The sequence below is a fragment of the Bubalus kerabau genome, chromosome 1 (assembly GCF_029407905.1).
Source record: "Bubalus kerabau isolate K-KA32 ecotype Philippines breed swamp buffalo chromosome 1, PCC_UOA_SB_1v2, whole genome shotgun sequence".
NCBI classification, from domain to species: Eukaryota; Metazoa; Chordata; class Mammalia; order Artiodactyla; family Bovidae; genus Bubalus; species Bubalus kerabau.
In genome coordinates, this window is record NC_073624.1 from 39,873,967 (window position 1) to 39,890,963 (window position 16,997).

A 16,997-nucleotide genomic window follows, 5' to 3' on the forward strand; every position below is an offset into this window, starting at 1 on the left:
TGTTTCTATTGTGTTAGCTATGACACTCACGGTCTGTGAGGCTTAGAAAGCACTGGGGGTAAGTGTCCAAAAATAGAGTTCAGTTACTAGATGATATCCATCCATGGCTGTCCATCTTCTTTTTATTCTTTTGGCTGCACTGCAAGGCAGGTGAGATGTTAATTCTCTGACAAGGGATTGAACTATGGGAGCCCTGCAGTGGAATCATGGAGTCCGAACCACTAGACCACCAGGGATGGGCCTTGTGTCCATCTTCTTCTATCCTTTGGTTGCTTGACCTGTGAGAACAGGTCTTCTCATACAGTTTTAAGAGTGATCCAACTTGAAATATACTACTACCCCCATTAAAAACCAAAGACACACCCATCTTTTCCCTAACAGAAACAAAGATCAGATCTAGCTATTGTATCCAAGGTGACATCCCAGTTCATGGAGTCCCAAGTCCAGGGTCGTCAGGGGTTATCCTTCTCTCCAAAGCCCATGGGTGACCACCCAGCTCTGACAGCCTATCAGCTAATGAACTTATTTCATACACACCCAACACTAATAGAGCACTTACTCTAGGAACTCTAGGCATTTTAAAAATTTAACTTATTTAGGCCTCACAGCTGACAAAGGTCCATATAGTCAAAACTATGGTTTTCCCGGTAGTAATGTACGGATGTGAGAGATGGACCGTAAAGAAGACTGAGCACCAAAGAATTGATGGTTTCGAATTTTGGTGCTGGAGGAGAACTGAGAGACTCTTGGACAGTAAGGAGATCAAACCAGTCAATCCTAAAGGAAATCAATCCTGAATATTCATTGGAAGGACTGATGCTAAAGCTGAAGCTGTAATACTTTGGTCACCTGATGCAAAGAGCTGACTCATTGGAAAAGACCCGGATGCTGGGAAAGATTGAAAGCAGGAGGAGAAGGGGACGACAGAAGATGAGATGGTTGGATGGCATCACTGACTCAATGGACACGAGTTTGAGCAAACTCCAGGAGATAATGGAGGACAGGGAAGCCTGGCACGATGCAGTCCATGGGGTTGCAAAGAGTTGGACATAACTTAGGGACTGAACAAAACAAAAGGCCTCACAGCAATCCAAGGTGATAAATATAAGTCCCCCTTTAGTTGAAGAAACTGAGGCAATGCAGGTCACAAACTGCCATTTGGGAAAAGGGAGAAGGGGAAATCGTACGCAGAAATCAGAAGTCAAATGGTGTACATTTTCCTGCTGGTAGAGACTGGCAAGGGCTTCCTACCCTGATGGTAGAGTGGGTCTAGCCAGTCAATCTGAGAGCTCTTGGTTCTGCTCTGCAGCAGATGTCCATGGCCATTCCTGGTTGTGTGTGCCAGATGGCGGCCGTCTTCCTGTTGACCGGGTTAGGGGGAGTGGTGGGAGGAAAGCCTAAGATTCTATAGACACCATGGAATCCCAGGCCCCTGTGTGAGGACCATAAACATTTCCTTGGCAACAAAACCCTTAAAAAACCCCAGTTAGATGCTGGTAGATCTGATCTATGGTAACTCTGTGGGCCAGTTCCTTGAACTTGGAACCCATCTTTGTGATGTCTGTCTCTTGGCTTCAGAGTTCCTGCCTTCACCCTTCATCCTCAGCGTGATGGCTCCAATCTCTTCATCAACTTTAAGACAACCTGAAACAGTAGTGTTCTGTCCTTGCCAGACTACCTCCCAGGGAACGCTGCTTTAGTAGACACGATTGCCTCTATGTGTTGGGAGGGGTTTGGGGATGAAATTCCCACCTGATTTCTTTGCTTCCTTCAAGAACCCAGTCCTACTGTATTTTCCAGACGGTTCACGCACCTTTGGTTGAAACAGACTCTGGCTCGTGCAACTCTGCAAGGCATGTATTATCTGACCCTCTGCCGTTGCTGGGTTGCAGGCAGAAAGGTTGAAAGTGTGGGCTGCAGACCAAGACTGATGGAGTCTGCTTTCTAGTCCTGCCACTTTCTAGCTGTATAGCCTTCGTCAGATTACCGTACCTTGCTGAGTGTCTGTCTGTGAAGTAAGGGAAAGAAAGTGGTATCCACTCTATGGGATTATTGTGGGAACTGAATAAGGAAATCCATTACTCAAAAACAGCTCATACCAAAGAATTGGGGAAGCGGGGTGGAATATCCACATCTACATATATTTGGAAGGCATACTAGAATGACGGGAACCAGAGTAGATGAGACTGTCCTATGTTTCCTGGGATTGTCGGTCTGTGCCATTGTTGAGTGAAGTTTCAGATATGGACACCAAGCTGTCCTGTAATGGAGTTGCCATGCCCCTGGTGCAAATTCCAGTTGTGGACAGGAGATGCTAGCCACTGGCTCTCAGCTGGTGGTCACCGACCAGCCTCTGCACTGGGGTTGATTCATGCAGAGTGATTCTGTGCCACTGAAACCTAAAGAAAAGGCATGTCTGTGTCTTTTCCCAGCTCTGTTTTCTGAGAGGTGAATAGGTGTTTTCTAGTAGTGCTGATGTTTATTTGTTCTGAAGTCTTTTCTGCTCTGTTGTGGGTCTTGAAAGTCACCAGTCTTCAAAGACAGCTTTGTCAAGTGGGGTTTCAGTGTCACATACTCGTGGATTTGTTGCATGGCTTCAAAATATTTCCCATCATGGTGCCTGCCCAGGGGTCTGTGTCAAGCATCGTGATTGTTGCTTCGATACAATTACCCTCCTGTTTCCTTCTGAGCTTTGAAGTTATTCAAGCTCTACTGTATAAGGAGTGGGGTCAATGTTACTAAGAGGAGGCTGGAATGAAACAGCAGCTGCTGTGAATACTACATGAAGTAGATCCTGGGCCCAAACACCCACTGTCCGGCTTAGAGATGGAAACATCGATATAGAGAAAATTCCAAGTGAAAAACATTTCAAAGTTGAAAGAAAGCTGGAGAAAATTACCATGGGATTAGGTGTATTTACATGGGACAGAGAACCCTAATGTTACAGTACCTTCAATACAATAGAAGTTAATTTTCTCTGATGAAACAGAAGCCTGGTGGCAGGCAGCATGGAGCTGGTACAGCTGGCGGGGTGCTGGATTGGCTTGTTCCAGCTCCTGAGAACCAGCTATAAACATCTCTTCCCAACTCTATGTTCAGTAATGTCACATTGATAACTCAAAACTGGCCATGGTGGAGTATTTACATCACAGCAATTGGCAAATGCTACAAGTCAGGGTTTTGCTTTCCATAGAGCCTATTTTTTAACACTTAATAGCATACCTCTGGGTATAGGTTTCTACAGAATTAGGGACCTAGGCTTTTTCTTTCATCCTGCTCTATCATTCTTGTATGTGGCCCCCATTCCTGTGTTCATTTATGTCCAAAATTGCTGCAAAAGTTCCAGACATTGAATTATACATTCCAGGTGGCAAGAAAAAAATCCAAAAAGAGGGGACAAGTATAGGGCACCAGCAGTATCTTACAGAGGTTTCTGGGAAGCTGCTCTACATTCCTTTGGCCAGCATGGAGAGACATGGCTGTACATAGCTGTAAGGGAGCCTGGCAGATGTAGTCTGTATTTGGGGATACATTTGTCAAGTTAAAAGGTGAGGGGCTGTGGTAGACAGAGCTCTAAGGTGTTCCTCTGCTCTTTGTTGTTCAGTCACTAAGTCATGTCTGACTCTTACCCTTGTATAATCACCTCCCCTTGAATATTAACTTGCAAATATGATGAGATATCACTCCTGTGATTATTTGTTGTTGTTCAGTCTCTATATCATGTCAGACTCTTTTGTGACTTCATGGAGTGCAGCATACCAGTCTTTCCTGTCCTTCACCATCTCGTGGAGTGTGTTCAGATTCATGTCCATTGAGTCAGTAATGCTGTCTATCACATCCTTTGCCACCCACTTCTGCCTTTGCCTTTGGTCTTTCCCAGCATCAGGATCTTTTCCAATGAGTTGGCTCTTCCCATCAGGTGGCCAAAGTGTTGGAGCTTCAGGTTCAGCATCAGTCCTTTCAATTAATATTCAGAGTTGATTTCCTTTAGGATGGACTGGTTTGATCTCTTTGCAGTCCAAAGGACTCTCAGAGTGTTCTTCAGCATCACAATTTGAAAGCATCATTTCTTCGGTGTTCAGCTTTCTTTATGGACAAACTCTCACATCCGTACATGACTGTTGGAAAAACCATAGCTTTGACTATATGGACCTTTGTCAGCAAAGTGATGTCTCTGCTTTTTAAAACACTGTCTAGGATTGTCATAGCTTTTCTTCCAAGGAGCAAGTGTCTTTGAATTTCAAGCCTGCAGTCACCATCCACAGTGATTTTGGAGCCCAAGAAAGTAAAATCTGTCACTGTTTCCACTTTTTCCCCATCTATTTGCCATGAAGTGATGGGACTGGATGCCTTGATCTTCATTTATTGAATGTTGAGTTTCAAGCCAGCTTTTCAACTCTCATCTCTCGCCATCATCAAGAGGCTCTTTAGTTCCTCTTCACTTTCTACCATTAGAGTGGTATCATATGTATATCTGAGGTTGTTGATATTTCTCCCAGCAATCTTGGTTCCAGTCTGTGATTCATCTATCTTGGCATTTTGCATGATGTACTCTGCATAGAAGTTAAATAAGCAGAGTAACAATATACAACCTTGTTGTACTCCTTTCCTAATCTTGAATCAATCTATTGTTCCATCAGTTCAGTTCAGTTGCTCAGGTGTCCAACTCTTTGTGACCCCATGAACTGCAACACACCAGGCTTCCATGTCTATCACCAACTCCTGGAACTTGCTCAAACTCATGTCTATCTAGTTGGTGATGCCATCCAACCAGCTCATCCTCTGTCATCCCCTTCTCCCACCTTCAGTCTTTCCCAGCATCAGGGTCTTTTTCAGTGAGTCAGTTCTTTGCATCAGGTGGCCAAAGTATTAGAGCTTCAGCTTCAGCATCAGTCCTTCCAATGAATTTTCAGGACTGATTTCTTTTAGGGTTGACTGATTTGATCTTCTTGCTGTCCAAGGGACTCTCAAGTGTCTTCTCCAACACCACTGTTCAAAAGCATCAATTCTTTGGCACTCAGCCTTCTTCATGGTCCAACTCTCATATCCATACATGACTACTGGAAAAACCATAGCTTTGACTATAATATGGACCTTTATTGCCAAAGTAATTTTAATATGCTGTTTAGGTTTGTCATAGCTTTTCTTCCAAGGAACACATGTCTTTTAATTTCATGTTCCATGTCTTTTAATATTGTTGTCCCATGTCCAGTTCCAACTGTTGCTTCTTGACCCTCATACAGGTCTCTCAGGAGACAGGGAAGGTGGTCTGGTAGTCCCATTTCTTTAAGAATTTTCCACAGTTTGTTGTGATTCACACAGCCAAAGGCTTCCATGTAGTCAATGAAGCAGAAATAGATATTTTTCTGGAATTTCCTTGCTTTCTCTATGATCCCACGAATGTTGACAATTTGATGTCTGGTTCTTCTGCCTTTTCTAAACCCAGGTTTGTACATCTGTAAATTCTCAGTTCAAGTACTGCTGAAGACTAGCCTGTGATTATGCTGTGTCCCAATTGATTTTAAGATAGATTTTCTCTGTTGTTGTTGTTCAGTTGCTCAGTCATGTCTGACTCTTTACGACCCCATGGACCAGGGGGCTTCCTTGGTCCAGGCTTCCCTGTCCTTTACCATTTCCTGGAGCTTGCTCAAACTCATGTCCATTGAGTCAGTGATGCCATCCAACCATCTCACCCTCTGTCATCCCCTTCTTCTCCTGCCTTCAAGCTTTCCCAGCATCAGGGTCATTTCTAATGAGTTGGTTCTTCGCATCAGATGGCCAAAGTATTAGAGTTTCAGCATCAATCCTTCCAATGCATATTCAGGATTGATTTCCTTTAGGATTGTCTGCTTTGATCTCTTTGCAGTCCAAGGGACTCTCAAGAGTCTTCTCCAACACCACACTTCAAAAGCATCAATTCTTCAGCACTTAGCCTTCGTTATGGTCCAACTCTCACATCCATACATGATCACTGGAAAAACCATAGCTTTGACTATACAGACTTTTGTTGGCAAAGTAATGTCTCTGCTTTTTAATATGCTGTCTAGTTTGGCTATAGCTTTTTTCCAAGGAGCAAGTGTCTTTTACTTTCATGGCTGCAGTCACCATCTGCAGCGATTTTGGAGCCCAAGAAAATAAAGTCTGTCACTGTTTCCATTGTTTCCCCATCTATTTGCCATGAAGTGATGGGACCAGATGCCATGATCTTGCTTTTTTGAATGCTGAGTTTTAAGCCAGCTTTTTCACTCTCTGCTTTCACCTTCATCAAGAGGCTCTTTAATTCCTCTTTGCTTTCTAACCAAACTGATCACATGGATCACAGCCTTGTCTAACAGTGAAACTATAAGCCATGCCATGTAGGGCCACCCAAGAGGGACAGGTCATGGTAGAGAGTTCTGATAAAACGTGGTCCACTGGGGAAGGGAATAGCAAACCACTTCAGCATTCTTGCCTTGAGAACCCCATGATAAGTGTGAAATGGCAAAAAAAATTTTTCTGTGTATGCCTGACCTAATCATAAAGTGCTTTAATCCAAGTCTAAAGGTCAGAGATGGAGAAAGGTAGAGAATAGAAGCATGAGAAAGATTCAACGTACCATTGCTGGCTTGAAGATGGAGGTGGCCCTGTGGCAAGGAACACAGGAAACCTCCAGGAGCTGAAGGTGAGCCCCTGCTGACACCCAGCAAGAAAAAGAGGATCTCAGTCCTACAGCCTCAAGGAACTGAATTCTGTCAATGTGGTGAAGAAATGGGGCTTCCCATGTGGCACTAATGGTAAAGAATCTGCCTGCCAATGCAGGAAACACAGGAGACACAGGATTGACAGGAAGATCTCCCTGGAGGTGGGCATGGCAACCCACCTGGTATTCTTGCCTGGAGAATCCCATGGACAGAGGAACCTGGAAGGCTACAGTCCATAAGGTCACAAAGAGTCAGACATTACTGAAGTGACTTAGCATACACACATGGTGAAGAAATTGGCTCTTTTCCCCTTTTTCACGTATGTGTTCTAAATCTGTCAGTGTCCTAGATTTTAGCATAGTTTGTGCTAACTTGAACTTGGTAAATCCTTAACAGATGTTTATTAAGCAATGATACAAGTATGGATACCATTGGAATACAAAATAAGTAAAACTTTATGTTCTAACAGCAGGTTGACATCTATCTAGTTCAGGGATAGACATGAACATCAGTTCAGTTAAAGAAATGAGAGTCCTCATACAGTCAGATTGTATACTGACCCACAAATGAATGCAGTAGAACATAGAACAGTCTGTTAGTTGTGGGTTGCTGGCTGAATTTACCAGGATGGTTTGGACTGTGAATAGGAGAAAATTCCAAATGATCTGGCCTAAAAAAATAAAGGAAATTATTAGACAGAAGATATAAGAGAAATTAAAGGATATTAATTTTGACAGACTTTAGTCAAGATTTTATCCAGCAGGTTGACTATATCACCAAGTATGAGGTTTCCTCATTGGCCTCATGAGTTTGAATGAACCACTCTTGTGGTTTCAAGAGCATCCAGTGAGGAAACGATCATCTTTGTCACAGCATTTCCTGTATTAGTTCTGAGATTCACTCTTATTGGACTGGCTTAAGTAATACTGAAATGACACTGTGTTTGGGGGAACTGAGTATGGAGTGAGACAATTGCTGTAGCAAAGGTCACTGCTCTCCTCATGAAGGCTAGAGTGGAAATCGGCTTTCCTGGATCCCCATATGAGAGAGAGAATATACAGATGAGTGTGTGTGTGCTTGTGTGTGTCTGTGTAGCTGGGGGACAGGGACAGGAAGAGTACTTGTTGGGAAGACAAAAGGAACTACAAAGTGGGTGTTACCTACGAAGGACCACTACACTACATCAGCAGTAAATGTGAAATAGTTAAGGAAAGATGTTATTGACGATGATACAATTATTTTTCATTTTCCCAGTGGAGTGATATGTGTAATTGATTAATGTGTAGCGAAGTGGAGACAGGAAGATCAATTAGCAGTCAATTGAAGTGAAATACACAGGGGGTTCTGAAGTCCTGAAACAGGGTGTTAACCGTGGAAATGGATGATTCTTGGAGACATTATGGGAGAAGATTTCCAGCATTTGATGCGGGGTGAAAGTTAGGAAAATCAATTATTATTTCATGATTTTGATTCTCAAAGATTGAAAGTATTACAGTGCAACTGACAGAAAAGGAGTGTCTGAGGGGGGAAACTGGTTTGTGGGACAGGGAGAAAAGGAATAGTGAGTTTCAGCCATTTCAAGTGTAGAGTAGCTATGGAAGATCAAAAAGAACTGGGTAAATGTAGCTAGAGAAAAAGCATTAGGTCAAGGAGTAAACCTCAGGCACACGTCGAGAAGAGAAGAAGTTGAAAGAAACAAGGACAGTGCGATGTTAACAAAGTTAAGAAAGGAATTTATGAGGGGAGTGGTGTGGAAGAAGATGGAACTTCACAGAAGATCTCTGTGAATCTAAGTTGCAGGCCTACAGATTAGGCATAAGAAAAATAATAAAACATGGAAGAAGGCAAAAAATGTGGTTGCTACACAAAAGAAATGAAATTTAAAAACTTGATTGATATAGCATAAACTCTTGGTTACCTCACCATATACATATCTTAGTTCTCCATTGATATGTTAGTTATCTATTGCTGTATAACAAATTGCCACAAACATTGTGGCTTTAATAAGTAAATAATGGAGTTTCCCTGGTGGTTCAGATGGTGAAAAATCTGCCTGCAATGCACGAGACCCAGGTTTGACCCCTGTGTCAGGAAGATCCCCTAGAGGAAGACATGGCAACCCACTCCAGTATTCTTGCCTGGGAAATTCCATTGTAGATCAAGAGTCTGGATATAACTTAGCTGGATCTTTTGTTTAGGGTCTCACAAAGCTCCAGTCAAGGGGTTATCTGAGCTACATTCTTATCTGGAGACCTGAGTGGGAAAGGACTTGCTTCTACGGTTACTCAAGTTGCTAACAGAATTCATTTCCTTATGGTTGTAGGACTGAGACTCCTGGCTTCTTGCTAGCTCAGCTCTTAGAGGCCATCCATCCACAGCTCCTTGTCATGTGGACCTCACAACATGGCCACATGTTTTTTCAAAGCCAGCTAGGGATATTAGAGTCTGTAGAATGAGTCTTAGTAAGCAAGAATTGTAACATAATCATGGAAATGGCATTCCATTTTTGCCATCTTCTGTTGGCTAGAAGTAAGTCACAGGTCCCACCCACACTGAAGGAAAATGAATTTTTAAAAAATATTTATTTATTTTTGAGTCTTCATAGGCATGTAGGCTTTCTCTAGTTGTGGCAGGCAGGGGCTACTCTTCATTGTGGTGGTTGGACTTCTCATTGTGGTGGCTTCTCTTGTTGCAGAGCATGGGCTCTAAGTGCTCAGGCTGTGGTGCACAGGTTTACTTTCTCTGCTGCATGTGAGATCTTGGACCAGGGATTGAACCCATGTCCCCTGCATTAGCAGGTAGATTCTTATCCACTGGACCACCAGGGAAGTCCCAGGAGAATGAATTAAACAAGAGTGTGAAAACCAGAAAGTGGGGTCAGCCTAGAGTCTGTCATACTTGATGTCAATTTTGTTTGGGAGTCTCCATGTAGTTAGTTCTAGATCACAGTTCTAAGCTAACTGTGATTCTGTTTCCTGCTTTTCTGATCTCCCTTCCTGTTAGGAGTGGTCATGAATCAGGTGTGGCAGTAGCAACTAAGCAAAAGTCTCCTGGGAGGTTCTGGGAAATCTTTCGGGCTCCCCTGATAAATGGGAATGATTATAGATGGCACCACACTTTTTCCTTTTTCATATCTCAAATGAGTATATGAAAACTGGAACTATAGCAGCACAGGGCTTTGATGGGGAGGCCAAGTGACTCATAGAACTATCAGTAAAGTTAGTTTGACCACTCCTCACTCTGATTACATTATATTTCTTTGTTGTTAGCCAATAGTGAAAACATCAGTGGGAGACTAAGTTTAGGGGAAAAAGATGATAAATGTGATTTGCCACATGAATTTGGGGTATAACACAACATAGATGTGTCTCATCCTAAAGTAAAATTGATGCCTGTATTAGATGCTCAGATCTATCTGACCTGGTGTGTAGATTTGGAATCAGCTGTATAGAGATTCTGACTGAAGCTTAATCAGTGGATACATTTACCAAGGATAAGATCAGAGTGAGAAAATAGGGTGACAGAGGGGACATTTGGAACACCTAGATTCAAGAAGAAGACAGGAGAAGAGGGCACGTGAAGGGAAATCTGAGCAGTCAAGAGCCATCAGTCCTTAGAACAGAAACACCTACTAATTTTCAAATCCTCAGTCTAGCATTTCTGCAGGACATTTATTTGATCTTCTGCTCTCCTTTTGGCTCTTAGGTTCCAAAAAATTTTGCTCTATCAATGTCTCAACCCTATTACACTCAACACTCTCTTTTTATTGTATTTTATTTTTTAAAACTATTTTTTTTTTTTTTGGCTGCACTGGGTCTTACTTGCAGCATGCAGGATCTTTGCTTGTGGCATGTGGGGTCTTTACTTGAGTCATGCAGACTTTTAGTTGCAGCATGTAGAACCGAGTTCCCTGGCCAGGGATCGAACCCAGGCCCCCTGCGTTGGAGTCTTTTAACCACTAGACCACCAAGGAAGTCCCTTATTGTATTTTTTAGTATTCCCTCTTCTATTTTGATATATAGTTTATAAATAAATGTAGCCTCCCTACACCCTTCATTACAAATCAATATGATGTGCTGGTGATGAGATAATGGAGAAATAAAAGAAAAACAATCTATAAATAAATAATATGTTTACCAATATGTACATGTTTGGCCACAATTATACTAAAAGAGACAATGAAGAAGACAGACACCTGTACCTTGATGGAATGAATCATTGTGCATTTAAAAGTTATAGATGAAGACTTATGAAGGTATGTTTTGCCAGGGACTCAAGTACCTGTCATGGCCTTGCCACTGGTGATGTGGATTTCCACAATAGTAAGCAACCCTTTGCAAAATTTGGAGTGCAAAAAAAGACAAGCATCTCTTGATTTAAATAGTAGTTGTTTTTCTGGAAAATTCAATGTATAGTCATACTATGCAAAAAATATTTGATGCTTGTATATAAAATGGACTTTGGTTCTAGGTAAAAAAATTATAAGCAGACATTTTTACCTATGAATGTCCTTGGGCCACATGAAAGTTGCGTGGGATGTTGGATAATTCATAGCATAGGACTGTTCCATTTATTGCAGACTATATAACACCAAAATCACTGCAGATGGTGACTGCAGCCATGAAATTAAAAGATGCTTACTCCTTGGAAGGAAAGTTATGACCAACCTAGATAGCATAGTAAAAAGCAGAGACATTACTTTGCCAACAAAGGTTCATCTAGTCAAGGCTATGGTTTTTTCCTGTAGTCATGTATGGATGTGAGAGTTGGACTGTGAAGAAGGCTGAGTGCCGAAGAATTGATGCTTTTAAACTGTGGTGTTGGAGAAGACTCTTGAGAGTCCCTTGGACTGCAAGGAGATCCAACCAGTCCATTCTGAAGGAGATCAGCCCTGGGATTTCTTTGGAAGGACTGATGCTAAAGCTGAAACTCCAGTACTTTGGCCACCCATGCGAAGAGTTGACTCATTGGAAAAGACTCTGATTCTGGGAGGGATTGGGGGCAGGAGGAGAAGGGGATGACAGAGGATGAGATGGCTGGATGGCATCACTGACTCGATGGACGTGAGTCTGAGTGAACTCCGGGAGTTGGTGATGGACAGGGAGGCCTGGAGTACTGCGATTCATGGGGTTGCAGAGTCGGAAACGACTGAGCAACTGATCTGATCTGATCTGATCTAACATTAGAAATACTGTACACTGAATGCAGGAAATATAACCACCAAAATGCCAGGTCAGTTTCCAAATTGCCCCACAGGGGGCAGTTCTAACTCCAGGAGGAACTCCAGTTCTACTTGGTCATCAGTGGTTTTGTGGTAAAAAGGCAGTGGAACTAGGATTGGATGGCATTAACCATGGTGTTTAGACACCTCCCAATTTCTAGGGAACTTGGGGCACATGGATCTGCAGGTCAACTGGATAAGAAGAATGGGCAAAGGATTGTAGCTTGGAAGGTGGTTTGCTCCTTCAAAAGTTGAGTCTTTGGTGGCACCCTGGAGGACTTGATTTAAAAGACATTCTTTAAAACATTTAAGATAATAAGATTATTAAAAAGAAGAGACATTACTTTGCCAACAAAGGTTCATCTAGTCAAAGCTATGGTTTCTCCAGTAGTCATGTATGGATGTGAGAGTTGGATTATAAAGAAAGCTGAACACCAAAGAATTGATGCTTTTGAACTATGTTGTTGGAGAAGACTCTTGAGAGTCCCCTGGACAGCAAGAAGATCCAACTAGTCTCCTAAATCAGCCCTGAATATTCTTTGGAAGGACTGATATTGAAGCTGAAACTCCAATACTTTGGGCACCTGATGCGAAGAACTGACTCATTTGAAAAGACCCTGATGCTGGAAAAGATTGAAGGGAGGAGGAGAAGGGGACAACAGAGGATGAGATGGTTGGATGGCATCACCGATTCAATGGACATGAGTTTGAGTAAGCTCCGGGAGTTGGTGATGGACAGGGAGGCCTGATGTGCTGCAGTCCATGGGGTCACAAAGAGTTGTACACGACTGAGCAACTGAACTGAACTGAAGATAATAACAATGCAAGCTTTTTGTTTAAAATCCAACCACATACACACACAATCAAGATGTCTGTCATCCACTTAATTTCTTTTCCTTCCTTGAGCAAGAATTGAGAATATCAAAAACATGTATCTCATTCCTGTCATTAACTTTCCTATGTATATTAAAAAAATTTCAAGACAGAGCATCAGACAGGAATTCCAGAGAGATGCTCCCTCAACAAGGTGTTCAAGACCCCCAGGCTGCTTATCCTTAACCTAAGGAGGGGCTGGAATTAGCTTCAGATTCCCTTTCTCTTCACCCCATTTCAGTCGTGTCCAGCTCCCTGGCCCCATGGACTGTAGCCTTCCAGGCTCCCCTGTCCAGGGGATTCTCCAGGCAAGAATACTGGAGTGGGTTGTCATGTCCTCCTCCAGAGGATCTTCCCAACTCAGAGATTGAACCCATATCTCCTACATTGGAAGGCAGATTCTTTACCACTAGCACCACCTGGGAAGCCCACCCCCCTTCTTTCTTACTATTTAATTCCCTGTGATTGCTTCCTATCTCCTGAAGTTTAAAACTGTCAGCCCCGGAACTTCCCTAGTCATCCAGTGAGGAAGACTTCCACTCCCAGTGCAGGGGGCCCAGGTTACTAGATTCCACATGCCGCGACTAAGAGTTCACCTGTTGTCACTAAAGATCCTGTATGTCACAACTAAGACCTGGCATAACCACATAAACAAATGCATAAAGATTAAAAACAGAAAACTGTCAGGCACAACTTCGCAGCAGCTTTGGAGAGAGGGCAGCAGGAGCTGGCATCGCAGCAGCTGTAACTTCTTGCGAATCACCCCCTTCTCACAAACACATCGTTCCACAGCTGCTAGAAACACTCATTGCTTCTTGGTGTCTAAAGAATGCTTTTGTGTGCTCCTCAGTTTCAATTAGCTCTCAAATATTAAAGCAGTTTGCAGAGGATACTGATGAGAAAGAACCTGGAGCCTAGGTGACTTTCTCCAATGCCCATCCTCACATGTCACATTTTCAGATTTAAGCATGGGGTGCCTAGGAGAGACCTTCATAGAAACAAATGCCACTCATGGTACATGATTAGTTATGGATGGCTCCTGCTTCATGCAATGGATCTAAAAAGGGGAGACAGTTGAATAACTCTGACTAGAAGTCTTTAAAGAGAGATGAACTGCTAACATGTAGTATTCTGTCCATAGGATCAAATATTTGAGGAAATATTTCTTGTCTTCTTCTTCTTTTTAAATATTTACTCTTTATTTGACTGCACCAAATCTCAGTAGCTGCATGCAGGATCTAGTTCCCTGATGAGAGATCGAGCTCAGTCCCCTGCATTGGGAGAGTGGAGTCTTAGCCTCTGGACCACATGGAATTCCAACACTTTTTGCTTTCTGGTATAAATATTATGCCTTCAGGAATTCCCTAGTGGTCCAGTGGTTAGGACTCCATACTTCCACTGCTGAGGGCGTGGGTTCAATCCCTGGTAGGGGAACTAAGATCTCACAAACTGCATGGCACAGCCAAAAAGAATTATGCTTTTATTTGCATTGGCGCAAGGATGCAGGTTTGATCCCTAGGTCAGAAAGATCCCCTGGAGAAGAAAAGGGCAACCCACTCCAGTATTCTTGCCCAGGAAATCCCATGGAGAGAGGAGCCTGGTGGGCTACAGTCCATGGGGTTGCAAAAACTACTAAAAACAATAAACAACAAGGAGGTTTGCCTTATCCCCAAGACCTGGAGGGGAGAAAACAGCCTTACCTTCATTACTTAATACTCTCTGTGGAGAAATGTGATTCCTTTTTAGTGCACTAGGAACATTTCATTAGTGACGCTTTTTAGATTCCTAAATTGGCATTCCTGTGTCCTTTATTAACTTCTGGCCTTGTCCCCACACAGTCACTTCCAATGTCTAACTCCATCATGTGATTATCTTCCTATTCAGATGCATTGTGAAGGGTTGCACTTCTAAAAGGTGACGTGTGTACAGTTCACCTGGGCATCTTACAAAAATGCAGACTCTCAACAAGGACCTACTGTATAGCACAGGGAACTCTGCTCAACATTCTGTAATCGCCTACATGGAAAAGAATCTGAAAAAGAGAATATATATGTTTAGTTGAATCACTTTGCCGTACACCTGAAACTGACCCAACATTGTAAGCCACCTTTGCATGCGCGCTAAGTTGCTTCAGTCACCTCCAACTGATGCTGTGGACCACAGCCCGCCAGGCTCCTCTGTCCATGGGATTCTCCAGGCAAGAATGCTGGAGTGGGTTGTCATGCCCTCCTCCAGGGAAGTCAACTATAGTATGAAATAAAAAATTTTTTTAAAGTAAAATAAAATGCAGATTTGCCTTACAATCCACCCAGGCAGCTTTGAAAAATGCAGATACTGACCCAATAAGTTGAGATTGAGTCCAAGGTTCTACTTTTTCCACAAGTTCCTAGTAAATGCAGATGTTGCTGATCAGAGAACCATGCTCTTGAGTAGAAAGACAGAATGAAGGAATGACAGGTGAGGCCTAAAGGGAACGTTACCTTTCAGAGACCCACAAACCACCTGGGAAAGTAAGCTACAGGAAGTGGTGAGAAGAGATGTGTGTATGTGATTACATGTTTATGTATATGAATATATAAGATTTATACAAACATATAAACTGTTTAAAAATGGCATCATTCAAACACCAAGTGGGAGAGGAGAGGTGGGATGAATTGGGAGTTTGGGATTGACATATATATACTACTACGCATAAAACAGATCACAAATGAGCACCTACTGTATAACACAGGGAACTTTATTCAGTGCTCTGTGGTAACCTAAATGGGAAGAAAATCCCAAAAGAGGGGAAACATATATATATATATATATATATATATATATACACACACACACACACATACAGGTGATATACACACACGCACACATACAGGTGATTCATCTTGCTGTAAAATAAATTCATGTTATTTACTCTAATAAAAATTAAAAAAAAATAGACATTTGTCAAAAACTTTTTAAAAGGAGGTATGGAGCTATTTAGAAGAGTTTTATCAGATCAGATCAGATCAGTCGCTCAGTCATGTCTGACTCTTTGCGACCCCATGAATCCCAGCACGCCAGGCCTCCCTGTCCATCACCAACTCCCCGAGTTCACTCAGACTCATGTCCATCGAGTCAGTGATGCCATCCAGCCATCTCATCCTCTGTTGTCCCCTTCTCCTCCTGCCCCCAATCCCTCCCAGCATCAGAGTCTTTTCCAATGAGTCAACTCTTCGCATGGGTGGCCAAAGTATTGGAGTTTCAGCTTTAGCATCATTCCTTCCAAAGAAATCCCAGGGCTGATCTCCTTCAGAATGGACTGGTTGGATCTCCTTGCATTCCAAGGGACTTTCAAGAGTCTTCTCCAACACCACAGTTCAAAAGCATCAATTCTTCAGCACTCAGCTTTCTTCACAGTCCAACTCTCACATCCATACATGACCACAGGAAAAACCATAGCCTTGACTAGATGGACCTTTGTTGGCAAAGTAATGTCTCTGCTTTTGAATATGCTATCTAGGTTGGTCATAACTTTCCTTCCAAGGAGTAAGCATCTTTTAATTTCATGGCTGCAGTCACCATCTGTAGTGATTTTGGAGCCCAGAAAAATAAAGTCTGACACTGTTTCCAACTGTTTCCCCAACTATTTCCCATGAAGTGGTGGGACCAGTTGCCATGATCTTCATTTTCTGAATGTTGAGCTTTAAGCCCAGTTTTTTGCTCTCCACTTTCACTTTCATCAAGAGGCTTTTTAGTTCCTCTTCACTTTCTGCCATAAGGGTGGTGTCATCTGCATATCTGAGATTATTGATATTTCTCCCAGCAATCTTGATTCCAGCTTGTGTTTCTTCCAGTCCAGCGTTTCTCATGATGTACTCTGCATATAAGTTAAATAAACAGGGTGACAATATACAACCTTGACGAACTCCTTTTCCTATTTGGAACCAGTCTGTTGTTCCATGTCCAGTTCTAACTGTTGCTTATAGATAATCTTTAATATTTAACGTGTCAGCTTACAATAAGTTAAAATGTATAAAATACTTATACAGTGATTGGTATATTTTAAGAACAATATAAGCATTAACTATGATATTTAATATTAGTATTATAAACATCTGAATGCAGAGTTCCAAAGAATAGCAAGAAGAGATAAGAAAGCCTTCTTCAGCAATCAATGCAAAGAAATAGAGGAAAACAACAGAATGGGAAAGACTAGGGATCTCTTCAAGAAAATCAGAGATACC